The sequence below is a fragment of the Schistocerca serialis genome, chromosome 6 (genome assembly GCF_023864345.2).
Source record: "Schistocerca serialis cubense isolate TAMUIC-IGC-003099 chromosome 6, iqSchSeri2.2, whole genome shotgun sequence".
Taxonomy (NCBI): domain Eukaryota; kingdom Metazoa; phylum Arthropoda; class Insecta; order Orthoptera; family Acrididae; genus Schistocerca; species Schistocerca serialis.
The window spans coordinates 366700342-366706667 of record NC_064643.1 but is presented as its reverse complement, the minus strand read 5'-3'; the positions used below and the strand labels follow the sequence as shown (position 1 = coordinate 366706667).

Here is a 6326-nt window from a genome sequence, read left to right as displayed (position 1 = left end):
GCAACATGCGACACTGGTGTTTCTTGAAACAGGAAAGAGCTACTCTAGTTTACAATACGGCACTCGAATATCACATTACACATTAACTACAATATTTCCAGAAAGGTGTGAAGCGATTTATAAAGCACTGAAGAGGAAATATGTGAATGTAAATAAATGTTTAGTACGCTATATGAGCGATAAGATCTATTTTTATTTTAGAATAATTAGTGGAATTAGTGTCCAACAATTACAAAATTAATAAAAAGTACGAAACAGAAGAAGCGCTTTTTAACTAGTGGCATCTAGAGTACAAGAATAAACAAAGTAGGATGGAAAGCTAAGAACGAATTTCTTATTTTCTATTCTCTACTCCGGCTTGCTGAAAAGCTTCCTGGATGTAGCTGTGATTGTGGACATGATGTCTCCTGCAGCATTTTCCACTTGCCCATCAACACACAATTAACAGCATCCCCTTGCTCACCCACACTCTTGTCGAGGCAATTTTATTAAAAAACAAGGAGTCGAAGGAACACACCAACTTTGAAGCCATATTTACAAACACTACAGAGACTTCAGATAGCTGTAGCGACGCTAGCGCTCCAAGCGGTTACATTTCACATTGCAGTGAACAGAAGAATAACGACTTTATGTTCAAATCTACGGCGAGGCACTAGATTTGATCATATTTATTTGACAACAGGCGACATTTGACAAAGTTCCCTATTACTATCAAATTTCTTTGACATATCAACTTTGACAAAGAAATATGATAGTGCAATACCGGCCTTAGGCAGTATCATATGATTAATTGGTTGCTGTCTATTACCCATGTGGGGAGCAGGTCAAAGCCCTTTGTTTCTCGGACTTGCAGGTAGAGGTATGTCATGTTAAATGGAGATGTCAGCTTTAGCTTATGATGTCTACATATAATAAAAGAAAAACTAGTTATAAGAAAAGGGGTACAATATTGTGCGTAATCAACAACGTTTGGTCAAGCCTCTTTCACTATTGCGCCCATGCGCGTGGCAAGTATTTGGCGGCCTGCACTGGCACTTAAACGTTTGCGTCCTTGCTGAATACTTTTAACTCGTGCGTGTCCATTTCACGCGGAGTGTAACAGCGAAGTCGCCTTGGAGTCCCCCACAAATAATTTGTTCGTTTCTTGGAGACGATGAGCGTGCTTTGGGGTAATTTCGATGCTGTGACAGAAGACCTCCAATTTTACGGCCCGGGACCCATTGTTTACCCATGGTAACGCGCATGTTCAGCGGAGAGGAAATCCGTCGATCAGAACCCGACGAAGAGATAAGGTCTTTATAAAATATTTCTCCATTTATTCAGAATTGAGTGTAGTAGGTTTGCACACGCGTACTAAGCGTCAACACACTTCACATAAAAAAAAGTCACTTTTACACGGGTTCCTTGCCGAATTGCCGTCCAACTCTATTATTCACTTATTTTGCACAAAGTGCCTGCTTTCCAATGCTGTTACTCTTTAAACAAACCATTATCTACATAGTTACAATTTTAATACATACTTTTGTTACATATTATTTCTGACATTCCACTCACACTTACTTCATAAGCAGTCATTTTGATTATTTGCACAAACAGTCATATCACATTAGTTTGTAAATAATAGGCTCATTCACATTCAGATTATAGAATAAATATGCGTAATCTCATCTAACAGCGATCATCCACATAAACATATAGATACGTATGTTTGGGTATGACAAATCTTTACATAATAAATATTATACATAACTCCTTTCACATTATTCATAGGAGCTTGTTATTTATTTATGGAGCAGGTGAGAAAGCATCAGCATTTACTTAAAATACACTATATTTAGCATCGCCTCTAGGAATAAAGGAAGGAATCTATTTGACTATAGGCCCATTGGGTTACTAAGGAAAGGAAGTATAACTAATATATCGTGTTACATGAAGATTCTCAATCAGCATTGTTCATTGTAGATTCTTGTTATGTTCCTACTACATGAAATGCACAGTTTACTTTTGACGACGTGTAACTTAAGTTCTCATTCTACGTGTAGAAATAATAATGGTGTTTATAATGCTCACTTACATATACATATTATAAAGAGACAAATGGGTGTTGCGGGTTTCTGGAGCAGTGACTGTACCCTGTGTGTAGGTCGGCCCTTTATTTGTTCGGTAGCATCAACCATATATCATTACGACGTCGCTTACCGGACTGATACTGCGTTTACTTTGAATCGTTCATTCATATCACTTATATATAAATATATATACAATATTTCTTACAACTAAATTTTACTCACTTGAGGTGCGGCCCGTTAAACTTTGTAGGGAACCATGCCACTCTCGAAGCTTATCATCTCCTCCTTCACGCCGTGTCGCTGAAAGGAAAAACTTAAAAACTAACTTAAAACTAAATGTGTAGTAGCTCAGTGGCCATTGATGCAGTCATTCCTTTATGTCAGTATGCAGCCGTTTTATTCGCCTGTTCCGTCCAGTACATCACCAGCTTCACTTACCTTTACCCTGTAAAGAAAAGTATCTACAAAATTCTATAATGCTTGAGATAAATGTGCTTCTATCGCTGTATCCTGCTTTCATCTCAGCTCTCATCGTCCATATCCTTAAATATGTGTTATATGTCCTGTAGTACACTTTCTGTAAACGCCTTTACATATCTGTTTGTAGTAGGTTAACATTATCATCTTATGTAGATATTACTCATAGTCTCTCGTACAGTTCCTTAGTTCAACATATATAGTTCACGTTATAGTTATTCCTTCTTTCTTCCTATATGTATATAATTCATATAAATATGTGTGTGGGCGAGTTGCGTTAAATTGCTTTAGCTGGCGGTCGTTTATCACGTCAACTGTCTAAGAATTAATTCTCCTGCGGCCGTGTTTACATTCACATGCGCGCGAGTTGTTGCTTTCACCCAGCGTGCGATTTGTAGTTTTACCAGTGGGGGGGATGTCTTAGGGAGTGAGTATAATTCTATATGTTACTAGCTTGGACCGTGGCGTTACCCATTGTTAAACAGTTATTTATAAATAGATGTTAATGCCGAAAATCACTATTCACGCGTATGCATCCCTTGTCATATCTTTAAAAGTACATTATAGGTAAAGCTTATTTACAAAATCATCTGCATACAGGTATACGAGGGAAATTCAAAGAGTAAAGGCACATTTGTGAAAAGCTGTACTTATTCTGACGATGGAAAACTGAAACATGCGCTATTTTTCTACGTAACCTCCCTGGACTTCAATGCAGTTTTCCCGATGTTTTACGAGTTTTTTTATTTCATCAGAAAATACGTTCATCGGTTGCATCTGCAACCAATTTTGCACCGCAGCAATGACGTCTTCATCACTTTCAAATCTTCTTCCCTGTAGTGCTTCCGTTAAGGGTCCAAACATGTGAAAATTGCTTGGAGCCAGGTCTGGACTGTATGGTGGATGTTCCAGCACCTCGAATCTCAACTCCTTTATTGCGTCGGCTGTCCGTTTGGCAGAATGTGGGCGAGCGTCATCTTGCTGCAGGATGACACCTCTTCACAGTTTTCCAAGACGTTTGGATCTGATTGCAGGTTTTAGTTTCGTACGCAACACATCACATTCACCATACAAAACAGACCTGGCTCTAAAACCTCGTTACGCTGGGGCTACGTCTTGCAACATTGTGGCATGCTACAGAAATGTGGCGTGCGTCGTCTTGTAGCATGCTACAACAGGCAACATCTTGCGGCGTATGTTGCGTGCGGCAGGTTAACTTATACCAAAGCAACAGAATTTGTGCCACACGTGTGTCGGTCTTGCTGTATAATGGATGATAAAGTGATCTCAGCGGCGACCTACTTGGTACTTGCACTGGCGGTTAACAACGGAAATGAAAAACAAAGGAAAAGAAAACGATGGTGGAAGAGAAAAGTATTTAAAGAAGGTCCACGAAATAGTATCCTAGGAACTAGAAGCAGACGATGGTGCATTATTTAGTAATTTTACGAGAATGTCGACTGAAGACTTTAATTACTTGCTGCAGTTAACTACACCTCTTATTGTAAAGAAAGATAATAACTGCCAAGACAGTATTTCACCAAGAATTCGATGGGCCATCACATTACGATTTTTAGCCACTGGCGATTCATACAAGTCACTAATGTACTTATTTAAAGTATCATATTTCATTGGTGTTGAAGAATTACATAAAGGTAAGCACGCTACATTCAATACTGATTTCATTTAAGTAATGTTTTATTGGCATTTTTAAGCAAATTACAGTGGATATTAAAGAACTGTTAAAATAGTTATTTCTAAAATCGAACTAATTCGAACTCTTCTGTTTCTGTTTGAACAAATTCGTCACAATTATTAATTCCCCCATATACAATTTCACAGCTAGGTTTTGCAAGCAATGTTTCGATGCTCGGAGTTTGCTGATCATACTCCCCCAAGGCCGCATTAAAAAGAACATTTGAAAATATGTGCTTGACATATGTGGGAGGTACATGTTCTTCAAGAGCTACATCGCCGTCATCTTTTGATACTGTGTCCTCTCTGTCATCAGTCTGAAAAAATAGGGGTAGTAATGAGTATGTTTTACTTTTCAGATTCCAAAGGATACTGAAGAATGGCAGAAGGTAGCAAGAAATTTCGAAGTGAAGTGGAATTTCCCTCACTGCAGAGGAGCCATATATGGCAAAAATGTGCAAATTATGTGTCCTCCGAATACTGGAAGTGAATACATCAACTACAAAAAAACATTCAGCATTGTCCTTATGGCAATTGTAGACGCAAATTACTGCTTTCAATATGTAAATGTTGGATGTCACAGGGGCAGAAAGAGAGGGGAGGAGGAGATTGACTTAGAGGGGGAGAGAAATTGACCTTAGTGAAGGGGAGAGTGACGGAGGGGGTAGGAGGTGATAGAGGAGAGAAGCAGATGGACAGAGAGAAGGGCAGGAGAATATGGGGAGTGGGAAAAGTTGATTTACCTCATTTATAAAATTAATAAATCTACATATGGTGTTAATTCACAACTTTGTAAATGATTCGTGTAATATGCGATACTCAAACTATACTAATATATGAGATGAATAAAATGTAAAATTAAAATTTTTGTGTTGTTTTGTGCTTAATTTTAACACTCTGAAAATATAAGTGAATGTTAATTTGTTAAATCATCGTATTATGACAAAGCCACAGCAAAGTGTGGCCGGTTCAGCTAGTACTACAGTATATAATTGTCATTTTAACTTATGGAGTTTAGTTGAAGAGACGAGAGGAATGAGACTGCCCCTGAAGATTCGAGAGTTTGCATGTTGGTTTGTCAAGGGCGCTATGGTGCTGAGACTTGATCCACCTTGCTGCAAATTTTTCTGCATCGAAGCAATGCAGTGGAGGTCCATTTATTCAAATGAAAAGTAGATTTCAAAGTGTCGGAATTTGTAAGTGATTTCTCTGATCAGTCAGTGTTAAATTCATGGCACTAAATCCGCGTTCACATTCAGCCGTAGATATAGGTACAACTTTGACATCTTTCACAAGTTCCTTCACAGAATTGGGCATGTGTTGAGGATTTTCTTTCTTTAACTAGTGACGCACACGTGCTTTCACGTAATTTAAAATCCACCTTATTACACAAGCGAGAAATTGACATGTCACGATAAAACACACGTTCATAATCATCTGAAGGCCATGTATCTGAATTTAATACGGCTACATCCGAAAAGAAATCCAGGTTCTCAAAGCGGTTTTTTATATTGTCTACCAAAGACTGAAAAAATTTCTTCCGAAATGTCTGAAATCTGTTACATTCATCACAAGATGGTTCTTTAATTAATACCCCTTTGTATGTGCGCTTTTCCTCCAACTCTTGTACTATCATCCTAATTCGTGGCGAGTCATTTGTTTTCAGTGTTTCAAGAGTTCTTATAGCTACGTCAATTCCCTGTTTTGCTTTAAGGATTGAAGAATTTCTGTTCGGCATAAAGAATGATAATACTTGCAGAACTTCTAGGGCCTCATAAAGCACAACTAATTTCATTACAAGCAACCACTTTGTGAGATGTTTTAGTAAACCTTCAATTTAGATCTCTCCTGAGTTGATCGGGAACTATCATGTCTCAGTTTTTCAAAAAAGATGGACAAGAGAAGTGTGACTTTCAAGAAGAGCTCGAACAGCATTAAATGAGGAAGCAACCCAACGTACGCGAAATATACGGCCTAGTTTTAATAGCTGCGAGGATAATTCTTGTGAAACACTTTGTAGTAGTCTCTGATTTTTGGGACTTCGAGAAAACACAGAATATAAGGAATTTTCATTCATAACATGGT

The 6326-nt window shown here is 38.1% G+C and overlaps 1 long non-coding RNA gene across 1 annotated transcript; it reads left to right on the top strand.

Moving 5' to 3' along the window:
• The first annotated feature begins 809 nt into the window (after positions 1–809).
• LOC126484592 (uncharacterized) lies at positions 810–5105 on the top strand. Its single transcript, XR_007587886.1, has 2 exons — positions 810–859; positions 4601–5105. It is a non-coding gene; the product is annotated as an uncharacterized LOC126484592 (long non-coding RNA).
• Positions 5106–6326: the final 1221 nt, after the last annotated feature.